A 24,738-nucleotide genomic window follows, 5' to 3' on the forward strand; every position below is an offset into this window, starting at 1 on the left:
GAATTATCACAGATTCGATTTTTACACCCATTTTACAGCCCAAATAATTTTATCAAACATCCTCCTCCTGAGAAACTGAGGTAGAAGTGAAACTGTTGTAAAGAGCCCCAGAAAAATGCACTGCAGCCTCTAATCACACATTAAAAGAAATGAGGCAGAATTTGCTAAACTAGTGACTAAAACATGTAAATAATTAAATGGTGCATACACCTAGAATATTGTCTGCCTTCCATGGACCTATATTTATTGTTAGAAAGATGTATATTATAGCAGTAGTGAAATTGTACTTCTCATACAGATATGTAAATTATACTTATTGTTATACATGTTGGATTTAGAGAAAAAAAAAACAAGATGACACATGGAGTAGATTTCTCCTCCAATCAGTTTTCCTAAGAATGATGTTGTTTTATGCAATCTTCAGCTTAAAGATATTTTATTGTTTCTTTCGTCATATAAACATTCACATATAACCAACTAAATTTCCATAAGTATGACACTTTTAAGATCCTAGTAAATAAATTGAGTAATTATGCCACATCACAGTTAATGAAGCATTGCAATTGTCATCTCTTTAAGGTAGCAAGAAATTTAACATGGTAGAGATGAGAAGGTGAGTTGATTTATTGCCTCCTCCATCCCTTTCTAATAAAAGTAAAGATATAGGTATTTTTCTTCAAGTGACTGAAAATTATAGAATAAAACATAAGAAAACCTGCAAATATTGATAGGTCCTAAATCTCTCAATATAAATGAGAAGAGAACATTACAGTGCAGTATGTCTTCCCAATGGACAGAAAAATAAATAAAAAAGAACAGAATGGTTCCAAATATTATTCCACCAGATTTCCCTAATATTTTATTTATAATTATATCACTTAAAACAGAAACAATGATAAAACTAAGACGGTAATACAAGGGAAGTAGAAATTATTAGAAACCTTAATATGGGAGTAAATACTACTAGAACTCTTCAATAAATAAAGAATAGCTATAGATGGAATTGAGGCATTAAAGATATCCTCTGCTTTGTAAGGAACCTAACACCGCATTTCAAAGTTCTTCTTGCCTTATTTAATGTGATTTTTACCTCTTCCTAATGGTATAAAAAATAAGGAATATTAAGAGAGAAATAGCTCTGTGGTCAGTCTTGGGGCTAGACAACCATCAACCCTACATTAGCCAGGCATCTCCTAAAACCCTTTAAAAGTTTCTGATCCCTTAGGTAAAGATGTAGATCCCCAAAGGAACTAAACAGAAGAGGAGAAATATAATCAGTTTCTTATTCTCATTAACTCCTGCACAGACCAAGCCCTTGTTAGAATACTCCTAATAACCTGACTTATTTAGAACCTTCTTACTAACAGTTTCTCTTCCTCTGGGACATAAACATGCAAATCCCAGAAAAGACTGATATGGAGAAAGAAAAGAAGTTTGCTAGATCCATGAAAGTTCAGGCTAGAGAAAGAAGGCAGGATTCAAAGTAATTTGTAGACAGTCCCAAAGACATCTCTCTAGACCATGGAAATGCAACTGCCTTTAGAGTGTCTGTTATGGGATGAATTGTGTCTCCCCCACCAAAAAAAATCATATGTTGAAGTCCTAACCCCCAAGTCCTCCGAATATGACCATAGTTGGAAATGGGTCTCTAAAAAGGTGACTGAGTTTAAAATGAGGTCATTAGGGTAGGCCTTAATCCAGTATGACTGATGGTCTCATAAGACTAGGATGTTAAGACACAGATATATACAGAGAGAAGACCATGTAAAGACACAGGGAGAATATAGCCATCTACAAACCAAGGGAGAAAGAAAGGTCTTAGAAGAAACCAATTCTGCTAACACCTCAATCTTTCATTCAACAAATGTTTTTTGAGGCTCTGACATGAACTATGCTGAGTTTTCAGGTTAAACATATGAATATGATAACGAGCCCTTCAGCAAAGTCAACTTTCTAAGTTTTCATGGGTGAAACATGATGTATGCGGATATCAATGAAAAATCTAGGACTCTGCTTCCAAATAACTAATTCTCCCAGAACTCTGCCTTCCTTCTCCTATATGTTTTAGAGCTTCTTCCCCTAATCCCTTATTTGAATTATCCATAACCACAGTGGCGACCCTGAAAGCTTTCTGACCTTCAAAGAGACATCTGCACAGATGTTCACTGCACTAATAAATAAGGAAATACAAATTAAAAAAATAGTGAGAAGTAATTTTTTAAGCCTTCAGATTTTCATAGTTGGAAGGTATTATGTCTAAATTATTTATAGAAGTATTTTCAAAATATATCAACATTATAGTACTATTCCTTGAGATATTATAAGTGATGCACAAACAATGAGAAATTTTATATTGCAAACTGTAAGTTAAAGAAAAAAACCCCAAGTATTTTTACTGCATTCCTTTTTTGGGGTCTTTAATCTACTAATGTGCTTCAAGAATCTCTAAAGCAGTGGGTATCAGTGTTAGCTACACATTAAAATCACCAGGGGATTTTTTAGAAATTTTGATGCCTGGGTCTGACCCACAGAGATTCTTACTCAATTGGTATGATGTGTGGCATGGGCATCGGGATTTTTAAAAGCTCTCCAGGTAGCTTTAATACGCAGCCAAAGTTGAGAAATAGAAGATGTAGCATTTCCCAAAAGTCATTACCGTAGAGCTGTGGTGGTTGTTGTTGTTGTTGATGATGATGATGATGATGATGATGAATATGTTATGGATCCCCTAGCAGCATCTTTTAAAATACAACTACTTTTAATGACATGGGTTAGGAATAAGGTCTCTGGTTTGGAGAGCTTACTGCTATTTCGACAGTTGATGATACTCTTTCTAGTTGTCCCCACTGGATGCTACTTCTGTCACATTTAGACTTATCAATGCATTTAATATAGCTGATAATGGGATTTTAATAGTTCAGTTATGATCCCTGCATGTCTAAAGCAATATAACATTCAAAATCTGCAGATGGTCCAGGATTTTTATTGCTTAAGTGACCAACATGCTTGAATGTAAACTCATTCCACTACTACGAAAGACAGATGGAATTAGTAGCAGGTATCCCCTGACCAGTGAAGCTCAAATATATAATAAGTTTACAGAAATAGTAACATGTGGTTATTCCATTATTCACCTCTGTAGTTAATTCACTGAAATTAAAGATCCCTACTACCTCTATTCCCTCATCTAATGTTCCAACATTTTTTGATAACCAGGCAGACCACTAAAGAATGAGGACTTATACATTCTGCTTAAGAAGTCCTTCATGCTCAAAAAAAAAAAAAAACGTCCTTCATGCTCAAATTCATTTCCTCAAGTCTTGAAATTCCAAGTCTTTTGTGAGCACAAAAACAGAGGTACCACTTCCCTGTTCTTTTATGCTGATGAGGATATCTTCTCCAGTGACATCTACATATTCCAAACTTTTTCTTCCATCAATCTTCCCCATCCCTGTTGATAATGCCAATATCTTCTCAGTTGCTCAGGCCAAAGTCATCCTTGACTTCTCTCTCTATATATAATTCCAACATCCAAGTGCTTATTACCAAGTGCTCTATTCTCCAACATAACTAACATGAGCCAAGTTCTCTTTTTCTTCACTATAGCTTTAATCTATGCCACCACCTTCTCTCATTTGGACCATGCTCCAGTCTCATAATACTCATTTTTGCCTCAAGGTTTTCACACTGCTCACCTACATAGCAGCCTTTTTTACTTTTATCCTTCCGTTTAATATATATTTACTTTGCATGTACTATGTGATACCAATAAGCTCTCTTTTAGGTCCTGGGGATTTAGTAATGATCAAAACAAAATAAAACAAAACAGAACAAAACAAATATATTCTGCCCTTGAGAGGCTTATATGTTAGTAGGGAAGCTAGACGTAATACTAGGCAAAGAAGTAATACATACTGTACATTAGTGATAATTGTAAGAAAAATAATGTAAAAAAAAAGATATAAAATGTTGGAAAAGGTGGAGGGAGGTAAGAATGAAATCTTGGGATCTCAAGAAAGTCTCTTTTACTAAGATGTCTAGTGTAATATTTTTGAGAAATAATTCACTTCATATTACTCTTCTGCTTAAAATCTTTTATTGGCTTTCACTGAATTTAAAATAAAAGCCAAACACCTCAACTATGGTCTACAAGGCTTTTTATAATATGACTTCTCCCAACTGTCCTAACATCCTCTCATGCTCTCCCCCACATTTTCTGTGAACTAGGCAAATTAACCTGTTCCTAGTATTCAAATATGCCTAACTTTTTCTACCTCAATCCCATCATTCAGTTTGTAGTTCAAAAATTCAGTTCTTCATATTAGATAACTTTCCCTATCTATCATCAATTATTATATTTCTACCATCAACTATTCTATTTCAGTACTTTAGTATTTGTCACTTTCTGAAATTATTTTATTTCGTTGTTTGTTTACATGTTTATTATCCTTATTATTAGAACCAATTATAAACTCTGTGAAATTAGTGGCCTCCACAAGTCAGGTTCCCAATAGACTGTGAAACTCTGAGATTTGCGTGCATAGGGTTTATTGGGGAGTGCTCTTTGGAACATGTATGAAGGACAAAGGAAAGCAAAATTTGGCAGGCGGAGAATCTGAACTATGGTGCAGATGTAAAAGCAAACTCATATACCAATGATGGCTCGCAAGTTGGAGTGACCTTTTAGAGATGTCTCAAATCAAGATAAGGGGACCAAACTTTATATCTGCATTGATCTTTGATTGGATGAATGCTGTCTCCAGGGGAACATATAACCTTAGGTAAGGCCAAGGGCAATTTTCACAAAGGAACACAGCCTTGGAGAGCCGGTTCAAGATGGCAGCACAGGAGGATCTTAAAACCACCTCCGCCCATGAACACAACAAATCTATAGTGATATGTGTAACAATTCCCTATGAAAAAAACCTGAACTAGCTGAACAAATCCTCCACAACAAAAGATAAAGAGGCCACCTCCAGACAGGAAGGAGAGGCAGAAACATGGTCTCACCATCTCCTCTCCTCTCCCACCCCAGGGTGGGGAGGAGTCAGGAGGAATCCTACAAATACTATGTTTCTTCCTTAGCAGCCAGGGGTTTGTGTCCCACATTAAGCACCTCAACCCTTGGGACCTGCAAGGGAAATGAGCCCTCAAAACATCTGGCTTCAAAAACCAACAGTGCTTATATCCAGGAGAAACACAGGAGTGTAGGGAATAGAGATTCTACTCTTAGAAGGCTCACATGCAGACATCCACTCTGGGCCCCAGCGCAAAAGCAGCAGATTGTAAAGTGCCTAGACCACAGGTGAAGATTTATTTGCTAACTTAAGTCATCTGCTGGTAGGCAGAAGCCTGTTAGGACTCTCTCTGCCTGAACACAGGTGCTGTCAGGAGTCATTTTTGGCATTCTCCCTCTACCCTCCTGGTGCCAGCGTGGGTAGGTGCCATCTTTCCATTCTCACCAGCCAGCTTGTGCAGAGAGCCAGAGCTCTGCCCCTCCCTACCCCTCCAGTGGCCCTGCCTGACCCCCAGCAGCACCCCACCCCTCCATGCTGTTCCTGCATGCTTGGGAATTAGAAGAATCAATATTGTGAAAATGTCCATGTTACACAAAGCAATCTATAATTGCAATGCAATTCCTATTAAAATCCCAATAGCATTTTTTTCACAGAAATAGAACAAATAATTCTAAAATTTTTAGGGAATCACAAAAAATTATACAATTCAGTAACAAAAAATAAACAACCTAATTTAAAAATGGGCAGAGGATATGAATTGGTATTTTTCCAAAGACATACAGATGGCCAATAGGCACATAAGAAGATGCTCAACGTCACTAATCATAAAGGAAATGCAAATCAAAACCACAGTGAGATTATCATTTCACACCTGACAGAATGGCTATTGCCCAAAAGACAAGAAATAACAAGTGTTGGTGAGGATGTGGAGGAAGAGGAGCCTCCATGCCCTGTTGGTGGGAATGTAAATTGGTGCAAACATTATGGAAAGCAGTATGGAGATTCCACAAAAAATTAAAAATAGAGTTACTATATAATCCAGCTATTCTATTTCTAGGTATTTATCAAAGGAAATGAAAACACTAATTCAAAAAGATATATGTACCCCTAAGTTCATTATGGCATTGTTTTCAATAGCCAAGATATGAAAACAACCGAAATATCCATTGATATATAAATGAATAAAAAAATGGTGTGTATATATATGTATATATATACATATATACACAAAATGGAATACTACTCAGCCATAAAAAAGAATGGAAGCTTGCCATTTGTGACAACATGGATGGACCTTCAGGGTATTAAGCTAAATGAAATAAGTCAGACAGATAAAGACAAATACTGTATGATTTCACTCACTTGTGGAATCTAAAAACCAAAACAAATAAACAAACAAAACAAAATAAAACACATAGAACAGATTAGTGGTTGCTAGAAGTAAGGGAGGTTGAGGGTAAGCAAAATGGGTGAAGGGAGCAAGAAGTACAAACTTCTAGTTATAAAATAAATAAGTTGTATGTAATATATAACATGATGACTACAGTTAATAATATTATATTGCATATTTGAGAGTTAAGAGAGTAGATCTTGGACATTTTCATCATAAGGAAAAAAAATTTGTAACTTTGTATGAGATGGATGACACCTAGGTTTATTGGGCTGATCACAATGCATACAAATATGGAATCATTATGCTGTACACCTGATACTAATATAATCTTATATGTCAATTACATATCAATAAAAAATAAATAAAAAAATAGAAGAACAAAACAATAACAACAAAAAGGAACACAGCTGTGAAGCCTCAGCAGCCAACAGTCCCAGAAGTTAGGGGATGATTTCCTCCATCCCGAAAAAGATCTAGATCGTGCACTCCAGTATGCACTACAGTTCACCCCTTATAGTACTCAAATTCATTGCTTCACGTATTATGTTTACTTCACTTGAAAACAAGTCTCCCGAATGTCTATCACCCAGCCACCCCATGCCTCCCACCCCCCACCACTCCAGCAACCCTCAGTTTGTTTCCTGAGATTAAGAATTCCTCATATCAGTGAGATCATATGATACATGTCCTTCTCTGATTGACTTATTTCGCTTAGCATAATACCCTCTAGTTCCATCCACGTCGTTGCAAATGGCAAGATTTCATTCCTTTTGATGGCTGCATAATATTCCATTGTATATATATACACCACATCTTCTTTATCCATTCATCTGTCTATGGACATCTTGGCTCTTTCTATAGTTTGGCTATTGTGGACACTGCTGTATAAACATCGGGGTGCACATACTCACTTAACTCCCTGTTTGGCCCCTGCAGAAGGTGGGTGGATTTTGGAGAGTGACTGTGGGTTATCTATCTATCTACCCATTATCTATCTATCTATCTATCTATCTATCTATCTATCTATCTATCTATCGTTGGGGGGGGGCAGAGGGAGAGGGAGAGACAGAATCTTGAGCAGGCTCCATGCCCAGTGCAGAGCCTGACATGGGGCTTGATCTCATGACCCCAAGATCATGACCTGAGCTGAAAACAAGAGTCAGATGCTTTACCAACTGAGCTACCCAAGTGCCCCAGTGACTGTGGATTATTACAAAATTAATCACTCGGTACCTCCAATTGCAGCTGGTGTTCCAGATGTAGTGTCTTTTCCAGAGCAAATCAACACAAACCCTGGCATATATATATGCAGGTATGACCTAGAAAATGCTTTTTCCTCCATGCAAGTGTTTGGGGAAGATCAGAAGCAGTTTGCTTTACCTGAAATGGCCAATGTAAGCCATCACAGTCTCACATCAGGACCAACTCAGTTCACATACTGTGACATAATATAGTTCAAAGAAATCTTGATCATCTTGATATTCTAGTCAACATTTCACTAGCTCTCTCCATAATTAAAATATGCCAATGGACTATATTAGTTGATGTAACAAGTATGTGAGATGCTTTCATATGATATATTTGAACTAGAATATGGGAGATAGACCACACAAAGATTCAGGTGTGCCACCTTGACTCATCTCTAAAGTAACCCATAAATCTTCCAATTTGGAGTGAAAAGCAGAGCAAGAGGAATTTGCAAAAAGTTTCAAGTGCAATGCAAGCAGTGCACGTGGGCCTAATGACCTAGCTGATCAAGTGATATTTAAAATGGAGGACAAACAGGGGTGCTGTATGGACCCTCTGGAAAGCTATAAAAGAATCAGACTGCTAAGGATTTTTGATCAAAACTTTGCTCTCTTCTGCATATAACCATTCTCTTTCTGAGAAACAGCTTCTACATTACTACTTAGTTCTGGTAGAGACTGAACACCTAATCATGTGACATTGATTGACCATCATAAACTGAATACTATCTGACCCACTAAGCCTCATGTTGGCCATATATAGCTGCGATATATCAAGAAATGGAAATGGTATATATAAGAGCTCAAGCTCGAGCAGGTCCAGAAGACATAAGTACATTGCATAAGCACAAAACTCTGGCTCTTTGGCACTGACTCCTGCTGCATTGAGTCCCCTCCCTCGATCCACATTTATGTTCCTTTGGGAGAGTTTCTTATGACCATTTAATGGAAGAGGAAAAATACTGGGCCTGGTTTCCAGATGGTTCTGTTTGAACTGCTGGCACCAAATAAGAATGGATGTCAGTATCATTAAAACCCCACTTATAGATGGCCTGAGAGAGAATAGTGGAGGGAAATCTCTCTTTGAGTGGTATATTTGGTTTTCCACTCTGTCTGGAAATAAGTGATCAGAAGTACATATCTTCATTGATTTATAGGTAGCAACTAATGATTTGGCTCGTGATCAGGGATTTGGAAAGAACAGTGTTGAAAGCATGGTGAGATAATCTGGGAGGTAGGTAGATTGACCTCTCAGTATAGGCACAGAATGTGAGGGAGGATTTTTATGTTCTATATGAAAACCCACCAAAGGGCATCCACTCCAGAAAAGGCTTTCAGTGATAAGGTAGACAAACATTTTCATGTCGGATTCTTTCCCCAAATATGCCATACTTGCCCAATGCACCCATGTATAAAGTGACCCTCACTAAGTCTGATCTGACTCCCACTAATATGGCACCATGGCCATATGGTACACTCCAGCCACTTGATGGCAGGTTGATTACATTGGACCTCTTCCACCGTGGAGGGGGACATGGTCCTTAATGAAATAGTTATCTCTGTTGGATATGGTTCTGCCTTCTTGTCTATCCTGTGTATGCCAGCACCACAGTCTGTAGATTTATAGAATGCCTTATTTACCATTATGGCATTTCATACATTACTTCTGATCAAGAAACCAAGGAATCATGGAACACTACATCAAAAACTAATGATGTAATGTATGGTGATTAACATAACATAAAAAAAAAAGAAAGAAACCAGCACAAGTGCCTGGTGCCCCTTCTTCAAAGGTCTGGGTCTCAGCCTCACAGAGTCACTTTCTAAGCTCAAACGTACTAGCATTAGGCAAGCAGCAACTCCTCCCCAGAGATAAAAGTTACAGCTTTGTGGGACCTTCTCTGAGTTTCTAAGTTTTAGTTATTCTAATCTTTCCCCTTGTTCCTTCAGCCTCAGGGGTTGCTTCCTACACTGCTATTACCATGGTACTTACAATTCTGTTTTTACCCTTTCAGGTACCTACTTAGTAACTGGATACCTAGTTAATGATTCTTACATTAAATTCTCTTTGTTCGCATAACTGATAAGGTTTCTACCTCTTGATTGGGCTCTGGTTGACAGTAAATATTTGTTGAATGGATTGGTAAATATATTCTTATTGGGACTCTGCCACAAATTTTTCAGGGAAAATAGCCGCAGAACTCTTGATTTGGAAATTCTTATCATCTAGAGTCTCAGTTTCATTTTTAGATCTAGCTCATAGATCTAAAAATCTAGCTCATAGATCTAAAAATCCCATGAAATATGGGACCATATTTCATGGTTCCACTTGTCCATTGTTCTTTTTTATGCCTTTATCTTGAAAGTGTTATGTTATCCTCTTAACTATGGTTGCTCACCTAAACTAAATGGGAGCTTCTGTTCCACATGAAATCAGCATCCAGAAGCTAAAACTAATAACAAAAATATAACTCTCATCATTATGACACCATTGCTACACAGATAAACAAGCCACTGATAGTATCAATATCATTCTTTATATCAGTGTCCACAAATATAGAATAAAATGTGTTACTTAGTGGAAATCAAATAGCCTATGATAAATAAATTAACTGAGGGAATTTAGTGCTGAAGATGTTCAGAACCCTCCACACACCTAAGCATCAGTTCTCCCTTTTTGTAATCCTCCATTAAGTGTAATGTAATGTTGAGAGTAATCCAAGGCCCATTCTGAACATAAAAGTTAATATTAGCCAAATGATTTCATTTGTATTCAAGAAAAAAAAAACTGGTTCCTAACAATCTGACAACACATAGCCAAATTAAATGTGGCATCTCCTTGGCATATTTACCAGTTTTTAAAACACAAACCAGAACAAACTGGAATTTAAAGCAACACAATACAAATAAAGAGAGCACCCCACACCCTTCTGTAAAAAGAGATTAAATAGATGGTAGCATTTATGTAAAACTTAATTGGACTTTAAATTTGCTTCTCAACACCAGATGTATCCTTTGATATGTGAAATCTAAGACGGAGGATCAGAGTTAATGCTTCTTAATCCAGGGCAAATTGTTCACAAAGATGTGGAGGTGGAAAAGTAGTCAGTGATGAAAATACCCCTTCTCCCTCTTTGGAGGTATACAATTTCTTCTAAATAAATATATCAGTGATTTTTAAAGACATTTCCCTGCTTATCTTTCACATGAAAGAATTTTCCTTCACTTTGTATGTATCTTGCACCAATATTGAATTGAGACTGAGCTTCTCAATATCATTGACACTTCTTTGATCAGGTCTAATGATCAATGTGTAATTGGAGATGAAACAAGTAATTGATGGGTGATTTTAAATAGGGAACCCAGCTCAGAATAATATTATTCCCTCTGAATGCTCCTTATGTTGCTCTATTTCCCATGTCCTATTCCCTAGAGATAAATTTTGCTATATTTGTAAGTAGTGCTAAGGTAACATAAAGAAGGTTAACTATTTAAATGAGATTGTAAACACAAAAGAGGATGCTCATCTAGGAAAAGACAACAGGATAAAGATTTAGGGAGAACTCCATCATCACTTAATTATGATGATCACCTTATCAGAACTTTATTTTTCATCTATTTTGACTCTCTTCTTGTTCACTCTTAGGTTTAATCACTGCCCATGGGCTTGTACCTAATCTCAGTGGCTTCATATTAACATTTTCTTCTTTCAGCTCTGAGATTAAAAGACAACCTTGGCTCAGAGAAATGACCCAGGTCACTCATTCACAGCTGCAATACCAATGCCAACCCACTGGTGGGCTCTAGTCTTAATATTGCTCAGCAGAAGGGGAATTGCAACACTATTTCTCTTGGCTTTTTAGAATTTACTGTAGAACGAGAGGCATAATATTGGTCAAACAGGTCATTTGAAACGTATCTCTAGAGAAAAAGCAGGTATTTTTGCAGGCCCATTTCAGAGTTAATGATATAAAAAGCAAGAAATGTTCAAAAATAACAGTGAGGTTTGGGTTCTGCTCAATAAAAACAAGTTAATCCAAATTTAGGTTCTTGCCACGTCATTAGCCAAGCTCCAGTTGTTCCTAGGTATTGCATCACATATGGTCTGTAAGATCACCCACGGTCTTCAGACCCCCTATTAGATGACCAGATGGACTGGCTGAAATCCCAGGGAGCAGGAGTGCTACACAAACAGTCCACTGCCCGGCACTGTAAAGCTTCTTTTCTTCATGCATTTACCAATGCGTATTTTCTCTAATTATAGTTTTTTTTAACCTATAATTTGATACATTATTTAAAACATTTTAATTTTCAAAATACATTTAAGCTCTTTCCCAGTGCCATTTCTTTGAATGGCAATAACAATAAATAGTTAACTAAACACTAGAATAAAGTCTTATAATTTTAGCACTATTGATTTAGGATTTTTAGGCTTGATTACATGGTGTATTTGTCCTGATTTAAATGTTCAGGCAGATTCTTTGTAAGAATCATTTAAATTATTTTGCATCTATTAAAAAAATCCAATGTAAAATTACTCAAATATTTTATTTTTAGCCTTTATAGTACTGACAAAATTATATATATTATATAAAGGTATATTTACATATTATACAAAGGGGAGATTCATGTATGTATATATATGTATGTGCATGTATATATACATACATATACATGTATATGTATATATGTATATTCTGAGTTTATAGGGGAAGAAAGCAATAAAATGATTTAAGATTCTACTGTGTGCCAGGCCTGTGTTTTGCAGTTTTGATATATCATCTCATTTAATCCCTGCAAGATAGGAGAATCAAACACAGGGCAATAAGGACTCAGAGAGTTTAGACTGTATTACAATCTGTTATGCTTTGATGTGCTCTTTCATCCTTCAAATAATAAATGAGGTTGCAAATAATGCATGAGGCTCTATAATAAATCATGAATTTTATAGTGGTCAAGTTGATCTTCAAACAGACCCAATTATGAGGAAAGACTGAAGAATGGAAAGAACAGCAGTATTTAAGTCAGATCAGACCAGGGTTCTAATCTTGCTGTGCAATCTTGAACAAATTACTTAATCTTTCTCATCAATAAAATGAATATTAGTATCAACTTGATAGGGTTGTCTTTAAGATACTTCAAAGCATTTATGAGAAGCTTGTGACTCATGATAAGCATTTACCCAGTATATTCAGGTCCCTTCCTCTTACTAGTTGTAATATTTGGCAGTTTACATATGCTTTTGGGGAGTCAGTTTCCCTCAAGTATGGATAATTTCTATCCTCAGGGTGATTTTGAGAATCAGAAAATATTATATGTGTAAATTAAATTTAATATAATATCTAATATAACATACAATAAGTTGTTATTTCTTCTGCTGCACAGGAAACAATAGAACAAGCATTCTGATATGTTATTGATTCAAAGTCATTATTATGGATATTCTAGAGTGAATTGAAAACAGTCATTACCTCCCTATCCCGACCTATACTGCAACCTAGAATGACAAATATCGGAAGCCTTAAGAAAGGTGAGGCTCTCCTATCAGTAACTTAAAGAGTTGCAAGCGCACTGTTGCAAATGGCTATTTAGAGAGACCTTGCACTGTACTAATACCACCTGATCATTGACAAGTTGAAAGAACCTCATTTTCTGGCAAACAACTCCTGCTCTCATAATAGGGTTTGCAGCATTTAATGACAACTTGGATGTGCAGGCAAAAGGTAACATTCTAATCCATATACCATTAGATATTCTTCCAATGTGCATACCTACTGGTTGTCAAGTTTAGTAATGTAGTCTCAAAGGATCATGTGTCTTATTCATCTGCTTGTTGCTTGTGCCCATTCATGGCTGGTGGAATCTGTGACTGGTGAAATCAAGTCAAGTCTGGCTTTGGCTTGAGCAGAGCTGGATGGAGCTGCCTGGGTGATGGCGTGTCTTCTCAACTCAACTGCATGAGACCCTTGAGTCTGCACACTTCCTTTATTCAGTGTCCTGGCCTGGCCATTTACCTTCAGTCTCTGTAACTACAAAGGACCTGATGGCTGGCCCTCTACAGCTCAACTCAGCATCCATATCCCATGCGAAAACTGAAACGACTCATGCTTTTAAGTGCTTACGGAGCCTTCAAGTTGATATTGCCACACCCCAGATTGCTTAAGAGAAGGTAGAGACAGTAGGTCTTTCCAGAGTCCAAAACTAAGAGTGCAGGCAAGAGCCTCTCCCCACCCCCCACCTATCGTGAAACTCTTAGCAACTTTTAGTGAGCTAAACCTGTAGAAAGGAAAACGTGGATATACACAACTGATTTGCTTTTTCTACTTGTGTCATAATCCTCAAGCTCTGAGAAAAGCCCAAATTTCCTTGTACTTCCCCTGTGTCAAATCTTCTGTCTGATTCCAAAGCTAACTTAAACCCTTGATATGTTAAATGGGAGTGGAAGGAATCTGGAAAATTCTTTTAAGGAAAAATAGCATGGCTTGAAGGGACACTGTCCTACTCTGAGTGTCCCAAACTGCATATTACCTATATTTTCTTTTTATATTCATCTTGTCATTGTTTCTCAATCTTATCTCCTTCCCCTAAAAGGTGGCTCTAGGCCAACTGGGATGGCATTCATAGTCATGGAAGCAGAATAAAGGAGACATATTAATAATGTCTTGTAGGGGGTGCCTGGTTGGCTCAGTCGTTAAGCATCTGCCTTTGGCTCAGGTCATGATCCCAGAGTCCTGGGATTGAGCCCTGCCCTGGGATTGGAGACCTGCACTGGGCTCCCTGCTCAGTGGAAAGCCTGCTTCTCCCTCTCCCGCTCCCCCTGCTTGTGTCCTGCTTTCACTATCTCTCTCTCTCTGTCAAATAAATAAACAAAATCTTAAAAAAATAATAATGTCTTGTAGATACTATCGCTGGTAAACACAGTAGATCTTGGCTAAGTGAGGACCCAGCTTGGAAGCTTTCTTCATTATTATTTTAATCTGGCAAGCAAGATAGAGTTAATAGACCAGACTACACAGAAATGTATTAACATTAGCTATCATTTCTTTTCCTATTACAAAATAAAAGTAATCATTTTCTCTATAAACACCTTCAAGTGTCTACTATGTTCCTGATGCTGTGCTACCTGTTGGTAATAGAGATATGCAAGATCCTACCCTCATATTCCAGGAACTTACAGTCTAGGAGGGAGGAAAAGCAACACAACTACAATAAACATGAGTGCTCTTGCAGAATTCTTATGCCAGTATCCTGTGAGGCATGCTCAGGAAGCATATAGTACATGGTCTTCCTTAACTTTTGTGTCCTCTACTGTACTTACTAAAGTGCTTCAAATTCACTTCTGTTGAAGTTATTTGAATGCTCCCAAGTGTGACCAAGCCAAGAAAGAAAATTTCTCAGAATTGAAAAACAGATTACCAGGAACTTCTCTTACTATTCCCAAGAGTTTGAGGTTCTGAGAGAATATGAACAATATTTCCTTAGGTTTTCTCTTCACTGGATTATATTAACAAAGTTTCCCTACTCTATTTAAAACATCCAGATAAATACTTTTCAAAAAATATATGGTTCCTGAATATGTTCACAACCACCTTTCTAAAAGGTTTAGACTATGATGATATTCTTTTGTTTGTCTGGTACTGAACACACTTGAAGAAAAGGGGTTGCAAGAAATATTTATCTAGGATGAAATTGTAAGAGGATCAAAAGGGTCTCAGGAAACAAATTCATAGTAAGAAGAATTTACTTTCCAACCAGTAAGTGGAAAATCTACCCTATGATATTAGAAATACACACCCATGATGAAAACAAATAGAAATTGATTGCTTCCCAATTCTTTTCTATTAGAAAGAGTTTTACAAAATTAAGGCACGTTTTTGCAAATTTTCAGCCTCAGAGTCACAAGAATCTTCCCAAATAAGAAATTTGCTTAGGATTCCATTTGTTTTCACACTTTCCTAATTGAAAACCTGTCCATGTACTGTAGCTAAATTTAGATAACAAACACTAACCAGGGGTATTTTAAAGTTATAATTTTCTGTCTGAGGCTTTTGAAATTTGGTCTTGATATAGGAGGAAGTTCTTTGGGGGTTTTACAGAATACAATTTCAAAACATTTTTCTTTCTTATATCAGGGAAGATAAAAACAATAGGCAGCAGGTTCATGTGCAGTAGCAAGTTATTGTTGCAAATCTTTTTACTCCCAAATCTTCTGGTACAGAGATTTCATAAGGAATAAAAATGAATCAAAATTGGCAGAACATAAAGTACATAATCATGGAACCTAGGCAGCTCCAGAGGCACGTGACACTTCATGAAAAAATGTAATGAGAGTTCGGCATTTCCCACTGCTTCTCCTCTGTGAAGAAAAACATTCATTTCTCATTCTTATTCAAGCTCAAATGAATCAATTTGAACTAAAACCAGGTGATGAACCTTTGCGTCTGAAGATACATAAGTATAAACAAATATGCTCTTCCTTAAGCTATTAAGTAAATTTGGAACTCAATAACTGACAGTTAAAAACAAGAAAGAATAATTAACTTGTTACTGGATGGGATTCACTTTCCTGAGGTTTTTATCTCTGCACCACAGACTTTGTAGTGTTTTAATAATTCAACTTCTCAAACCTCTAGTCTACCTTTTATTCATAAATATAAAAGTTAATTTTAAATTCCCTTTTAATATTTTATTGAATTGTTTTGGTCACTAGGTATGCTCTTAAGTATGACTGAATTTGTCCACAATTCTTCTCACATAGAAATTTCTTTAAAGATTTCATTTTTTAGAATTTCTTGATATAGTCCTTTTAGTAATAGATAAATATAGGTTCTAAAAAATTGGAAAGACAGTTATGTTCCAAGAAGAGTCTTATGTATGTCCCCCTCCAAAAGGAATTGGATTAATAAACTATTTTTTTAAGTTGTATTTATTTAAGGAATCTCTACACCCAACGTGGGGCTTGAACTCAAAACCCTGAGATCAAGCATCCCATGCTCCTCAAACTGAGCCAGTCAAGTGCCCTGGATCAGTAAACTATTAAGAAACAGACAAAGAAGGCAGAAGATGTAAGATGTTATTACTACAACTGGTCACTACAGACTGGTGAGTCTATGCAATGATTGATTGACTAAATCTCAAAATAATTAAAAAAAATCTAATTCATTATAACACATTTATTTGTTAGTTCGGGATCTTTAAAGGACCTACACATCATTTTTGCATCTTACACCTAAAGGATCTGGGGAAAGAACAGCAAATAAAGCCTAAACCCAGCAGGAGAAGAGAAATAATAAAGATCAGAACAGAAATCAATGAAATAGAAACCAAAAGAACAGTAGAACAGCTCAACGAAACTAGGAGCTGGTTCTTTGAAAGCATTAATAAGACTGATAAACTCCTGGCCAGACTTATCAAAAAGAAAAGAGGACCCAAATAAATAAAATCATGAATGAAAGAGGAGAGATCACAACCAACACCAAAGAAATACAAACAATTATAAGAACATATTATGAGCAACTCTATGCCAGCAAATTAGATAACCTGGAAGAAATGGATGCATTCCTAGAGATGTATCAACTACCAAAACTGAACCAGGAAGAAATAGAAAACCTGAACAGACCTATAACCACTAAGGAAATAGAAACAGTAATCAAAAATCTTCCAACAAACAAAAGCCCAGGGCCAGATGGCTTCCCAGGGGAATTCTACCAAACATTTAAAGAAGAATTAATACCTATTCTTCTGAAACTGTTCCAAAAAATAGAAATGGAAGGAAAACTTCCAAACTCATTTTATGAGGCCATCATTACCTTGATCCTAAAACCAGACAAAGACCCCATCAAAAAGGAGAATTACAGACCAATATCCCTGATGAACATGGATGCAAAATTCTCACCAAAATACTAGCCAATAGGATCCAACAGTACATTAAAAGGATTATTCACCACGACCAAGTGGGATTTATCTCTGGGCTGCAAGGTTGGTTCAACATCGGCAAATCAATCAATGTGATACAATACATTAATAAAAGAAAGAACAAGAACCACATGATCCTCTCAATAGATGCAGAAAAGGCATTTGACAAAGTACAGCATCCTTTCTTGATCAAAACTCTTCAGAGTATAGGGATCGAGGGTACATACCTCAATATCATAAAAGCCATCTATGAAAAACCCACAGCAAATATCCTTCTCAATGGGGAAAAACTGAGAGCTTTCCCCTTAAGGTCAGGAACACGGCAGGGATGTCCACTATCACCACTGCTATTCAACATAGTATTAGAAGTCCTAGCCACAGCAATCAGACAACAAAAAGAAATCAAAGGCATCCAAATCGGCAAAGAAGAAGTCAAACTCTCACTCTTTGCAGATGATATGATACTTTATGTGGAAAACCCAAAAGACTCCACCCCAAAACTGCCAGAACTCATACAGGAATTCAGTAAAGTGGCAGGATATAAAATCAATGCCCAGAAATCAGTGGCATTCCTATATACCAACAACAAGACAGAAGAAAGAGAAATTAAGGAGTCGATCCCATTTACAATTGCACCCAACACCATAAGATACCTAGGAATAAATCTAACCAAAGAGACAAAGGATCTGTACTCAGAAAACTATAAAATACTCATGGAAGAAATTGAGGAAGACACAAAGAAATGGAAAAACGTTCCATGCTCATGGATTGGAAGAACAAATACTGTGAAGATGTCAATGCTACCTAGAGCAATCTACACATTTAATGCAATCCCTATCAAAATACCATCAACTTTTTTCAAAGAAATGGAACAAATAATCCTAAAATTTGTATGGAACAAGAAAAGACCCCAAATAGCCAGAGGAATGTTGAAAAAGAAAAGCAAAGCTGGCGGCATCACAATTCCAGACTTCCAGCTCTATTACAAAGCTGTAATCATTAAGACAGTATGGTACTGGCACAAAAACAGACACACAGATCAATGGAACAGAATAGAGAGCCCAGAGATGGGCCCTCAACTCTATGGTCAACTCATCTTCGACAAAGCAGGAAAGAATGTCCAATGGAAAAAGACAGTCTCTTCAACAAATGGTGTTGGGAAAATTGGACAGCCACATGCAGAAGAATGAAACTGGACCATTTTCTTATACCACACACAAAAATAGACTCAAAATGGTTGAAAGACCTAAATGTGAGACAGGAGTCCATCAAAATCCTAAAGGAGAACACAGGCAGCAACCTCTGAGACCTCGGCTGCAGCAACTTCTTCCTAGAAACATCACCAAAGGCAAGGGAAGCAAGGGCAAAATGAACTATTGGGACTTCATCAAGATAAAAAGCTTTTGCACAGCAAAAGAAACAGTCAACAAAACCAAAAGACAACCGACAGAATGGGAAAGATATTTGCAAACGACTTATCAGATAAAGGGCTAGTATCCAAAATCTATGAACAACTTATCAAACTCAACACTCAAAGAACAAATAATCCAATCAAGAAATGGGCAGAAGACATGAACAGACATTTTTCCAAAGAAGACATCCAAATGGCCAACAGACACATGAAAAACTGCTCAACATCGCTCGGCATCAGGGAAATCCAAATCAAAACCTCAATGAGATACCACCTCACACCAGTCAGAATGGCTAAAATTAACAAGTCAGGAAACAACAGATGTTGGCGGGTATGTGGAGAAAGGGGAACCCTCCTACACTGTTGGTGGGAATGCAAGCTGGTGCAGCCACTCTGGAAAATAGTATGGAGGTTCCTCAAAAAGTTTAAAATAGAGCTACCCTATGACCCAGCAATTACACTGCTGGGTATTTACCCCAAAGATACAAATGTAGGGATCTGAAGGGGTACATGCACCCCAATGTTTATAGCAGCAATGACCACAATAGCCAAACTATGGAAAAAGCCAAGATGTCCTTTGACAGATGAATGGATAAAGAAGATGTGGTATCTATATACAATGGAATATTATGCAGCCATCAAAAGGAATGAAATCTTGCCATTTGCAATGACGTGGATGGAACTGGAGGGTATTATGCTGAGCAAAATAAGTCAATCAGAGAAAGACATGTATCATATGATCTCATTGATATGAGAAATTCTTAATCTCAGGAAACAAACTGAAGGTTGCTGGAGCGGTGGGGGGTGGGAGGCATGGGGTGGCTGGGTGATAGACATTGGGGAGGGTATGTGCTATGGTGAGCACTGTGAATTGTGTAAGACTGTTGAATCACAGACCTGTACCTCTGAAACAAATAATACATTATATGTTAAAAAAAAAAAAAGAAGATAGTAGGAAGGGAAAAATGAAGGGGGGAGAATCGGAGGGGGAGACGAACCATGAGAGACTATGGACTCTGAGAAACAAACTGAGGGTTCTAGAGGGGAGGGGGGTGGGGGGATGGGTTAGCCTGGTGATGGGTATTAGAGAGGGCATGTATTGAATGGAGCACTGGGTGTTATACGCAACAATAAATCATGGAACACTACATCAAAAACTAATGATGTAATGTATGGTGATTAACATAACATAATAAAAAAAAGTGGATAAGTAAAAATGGGTTTCTAGAATCAGAACATTCTATTCCTGAACACTGGTGAATAAGAATTACCAATTCTTGTCTTTTGGCTTCTTCTTCTTTTTTTTTTTTTGTAGACTCCATACAGATCACTAACTTCCTGGTAGCATAATACCAACCTGATCCTCTGATTATTATCTGTGACCCAGTTACTATCAGTTATTACTAGTACTCCTTATTAGATACTTAATACTAGTCACATAGTCCAATACAGTTGCAGATAAGTTTTATCATATCTGTTAAAGTGAAACCTCTCTACCTGAAAAATATATTCTGGTCTGTTAAATAGAGACTTAGAAAAGGTTGCTACAACCAGATAACCTCATCCATTACTGCCTCCAATTTCAGAGTCACCTTTTTCTGACCTTGTCCCTACTTTATTGTGTCTGATTATTAAAAAGGGAAGGTCTTCTTTCTTTAGGCCAGTGGAAATGCTAGAATGGTTGAGAATCCCATGACTTTTGCCACTGCACAAAACAAAGGAATATATGATAAATGCTGTTAATAAAGCCCATGCGAGTGAGGCAAAGCCCCATATCCTTGACTATAGGGCATAAAAGCCATGAGAAATTTGAGGTGACATTAATTAGCAAGCTTCTCAATGTACTGGTAGTTACATCCTCTTGTAGAGCAAAATCCCACATGGCCATTAGCACGGCCACCATACACCAGCACTCTAAGCAAGTTATTTCCCAGTTCCCATCTGGTATCCCCTCTCCTCCAAGTCTCATCATTAGGGGCAGTTTCTGGGATGTGGGAAGGGGCAGAAAAAGAGAGGGAGGCACTCAGTGCCAGTAAAATTCTTTGAGTCTGTCCAATCCTCTGTAGATTCACCTGGAGCTGGAGACACAGGATGGTTATGCTGCACTGTTGAGAACTACTCTCCATTTTTGACGTACTGTTTCTCCTTCCAACAATGGCTCCTTTCTATTTATGTAATTGTTAAAGCCCAGCTGAAGCCATACTTCCTCCCTGAAGTCTTTCCCACCTGCTCTGTGTCACCCTGATTGGGCTCTTTCCTTAAATCCTGCAGGATATATGATTATATCCTAATTTAGACCATAATCTCACTATCTTGAAACTTTCTCCGATTACCTGTATGCTTCTTCAGCTAGACCAAAATAATTAAAATGAGACATAACTTAATCCACGGTCTCTCAACTGTGGCACTATTGACATTTTGGGCTGGATAATTCTTTGTTGGGGGGGAGCATCCTGTGCATTGTAGGATATTTAGTAGCATTCTTGGCTTCTACCCAAGAGATGCCAGTAGCATCCCCCAGTTATGACAGTCAAAAATGTCTCCAGACATTGCCAAATATCCTGAGAGGGTGCGAGGGGCAAAACTGCCCCTGGTTGAGAATTACTGATATACCCTGATATTGGAATGCTTTTCTTTTATTGAAGTATAATTGACATACAATATCCTATTAGTTTCAGGTGTACATCATAGTGACTTGATATTATTATATATTATAAAATGATATCCCATGATAATTATACTTGTTATTAAAAAGTAAGACAATTATCATTTGGTTTCACTTATATGTGGAACATAAGGAATAGCATGGAGGACATTAGGAGAAGAAAGAGAAAAATGAAGGGGGAGGATCAAAAAGGGAAACAAACCATGAGAGACGATGGACTCTGAGAAACAAACTGAGGGTTTCAGAGGGGAGGGGGGTAAGGGGATGGGTTAGCCTGGTGATGGGTATTAAAGAGGGCACGTACTGAATGGAGCACTGGGTGTTACACACAAAACCAATGAATCATGGAACACTACATCAAAAACTAATGATGTACTGCATGGTGACTAACATAACATAATTTTTTTAAAAAGTAAATTTCAGTTTGACACTTTTTTATTGAAGTATAGTTGACAAACAATATTACATTAGTTTTAGGTGTACAACATAGTGATTCGATAACTCTGTACATTATTCTATGCTCACCACAAGTGTAGCTACCATTTGTCACCACACAATGCTATTACAATACCATTGCCTATATTCCCTGTGTTGTACCTTTCATTCCTGTTACTTACTAATTCCATAAATAGATGGGACACTTGATACTTTCCATTCTGAAATAGTCCAAGCTGGTCATTTGCATATATCTGTAGATGACTACAGCCTTTAGGGCCCTACAGGCTCTGGGAAATACACCATAGGGTTGTGCCCAAATTTCTGGGAAGTGTTCAGGTTCTTCCTTCAGATCATCTTCCATGTGGAAGACTCTAAAGCTAAGGAAGTCCAGCCAGAGACGCTAAATGCCCCTCTTGAAATCCTTGCAGATGGCTGAGCAACTTGGCTAATGCTGCCTTGGCTTGAAAGTCAAATTAAGCCTTTGACATTGTTGGTGCCACAAGCTTCTCGTGCATGTTACTACTGCTGGTCCTGAGAATTCTGTTCCATCATTCTCCTGCTGCCATCTTGTAGACATCTCCTCCTCCCAACCCTTACTGCCGAGTACAGCCTCAGCCTTGATCACCAGTGATACAGGCACCTGGAGCACAGGACAAGGTAGCCCTTGGTACTGTTGGCGGCAGGGCTCAGGTGGCTGAACCCTCTGGTTATACAATCCAGAATTGAATCACCACAAAACTCAATACTAACTTAAATGGTGTATCGCTCACTGATGAGTTGGTTAATGGCTGAGGCCCAGGAAATTTGTTAGATCTTTTGTGTCGACCATATGTCCCTAGTCGATCATTAAGGTCAGAGTCAGCGGGCTGTTTGCTTTATCCCACTCATGAGCTGCAGGCTCTTGGAGTCCCAGAATTTCTTTCCAGATTCTATTCATAGTACCCTTCTGTCTGGACACTTAAAACTAAAGACATATCTGTTCATTCCTATTCCTGAACACCCTTAAGAAAGTAGGTCGGCTTGCTGTGTTTTAATTGTAAGGCATCTTTTGAGTCTTTGAAAAAGAAGCCAAGTAAATGCTTGTTGTTGTTAGGGTAATTATTTCCTAAAGAATGCACACACTTTGGCTTTGCCAACCAAATCACTCCACAAGACACGTAATTTAAACCTCCATTTTATCTTATTTGTTGAAATTAAGTAACAGGAGGAGAGCTTATTTTAAGTGCTTCTTTAAAACAGGCTGGAAAATAAAGTCCAGAGTTTTTACATATAATTTCCACAAAGGAAAGTTTGCTTTATAATTATATTCATTTCAGAATATTGTTGTCATATTAAAATAGATGCATACATGAATATAGAATGCTGCATGATTATATAGAGCATAGTTAGAATATACTTTGTTTTTTTTAAGATTTTATTTATTTATTTGATAGAGAGAGACAAAGCGAGAGAGGGAACACAAGCAGGGGGAGTGGGAGAGGGAAAAGCAGGCTTCCCATGGAGCAGGGAGCCCGATGTGGGGCTCGATCCCAGGACTCTGGGATCATGACCTGAGCCGAAGGCAGACACTTAACGACTGAGCCACCCAGGCGCCCCTAGAATATACTTCTTTTAATGTGTTTTGCTCATTTAATTTTTAATGATGTCATTGTCTTCTCATAATAGGAAAAAGAGAGATATCAAAAACTAGACTCAAGGAAAAAACACTTCCCAACTCTGGCTTAACCATATAGTTTCACTGGTCACTTCTATGTGGTCATATATGTCCAAGTCAGGAATCATACAGAGCATTTCTTTAAAATAACATTGCTTTTCCATGTGGCCTGCTTTAAGTGGATTCCTTCCAGTGCAGAGTGAACCAGGTGGTATATTTTATGACATTAGAGGTCTCCATAAAGAACACTGAAGGAATGACAAGGAAAAACAAAAGGAAGACTATATCGATTAACTTGATACAAATTATCTGGAGAAAGTTGCTGCCTGGATAGCATTCCACCAAGAATGAAAACAGCAGTTAACAGCTTTTAATTTTACGGAAATTTTTGGACTTGGTAAGAAAAGGCCTTTAAGACTTACCCATCAAGATTTTCTGTTTTTCTTTTAGAAGTGTCTTTTAGGACTTTGCATAGCCCAAACTATAGCTGCCCTAGTCCCAGACTTGTGTTAAGCTTTGCTCGTTTCTCTGACATTCAGCCACCCCAAATGTCAACTGCTTCTTGCCTAGAAAGTTTTAGAGCATTTCCTCTTCCCTTTCCATGTTGCTCCTACCGTGCTACTAGAAAGTGACCAGATGTCCTGTGGCTGGACTGAAAAGAAGTACTTTGGGGGAGCCTGGGTGGCTCAGTTGGTTAAGTGTCTGCCTCTGGCTCAGGTCATGATTCCAGGATCCTGGGATCTAGCCGCCTGTCTGGCTCCCTGCTCAGTGGGGAGTCAGCTTTTCCATCTCCCTTTGCTTCTCCCTCTCCCTATGCTTTTCCCTCTCCCTCTGTCTCTCCCCCATCTTGTGCTCTCTCTCGTTCTCACTCTCTCTCTCAAATAAATAAATAAAATATTTAAAAAAAAAAGAAAAGAAGCACTTTGTTAAACACTGCAACTCTGGGGTTAAGGTTCCCCATAAGTCCATCCTAGTCAATGGGAAGGAATCTCAAATA

This window comes from Neomonachus schauinslandi, chromosome 8 (genome assembly GCF_002201575.2).
Source record: "Neomonachus schauinslandi chromosome 8, ASM220157v2, whole genome shotgun sequence".
NCBI classification, from domain to species: domain Eukaryota; kingdom Metazoa; phylum Chordata; class Mammalia; order Carnivora; family Phocidae; genus Neomonachus; species Neomonachus schauinslandi.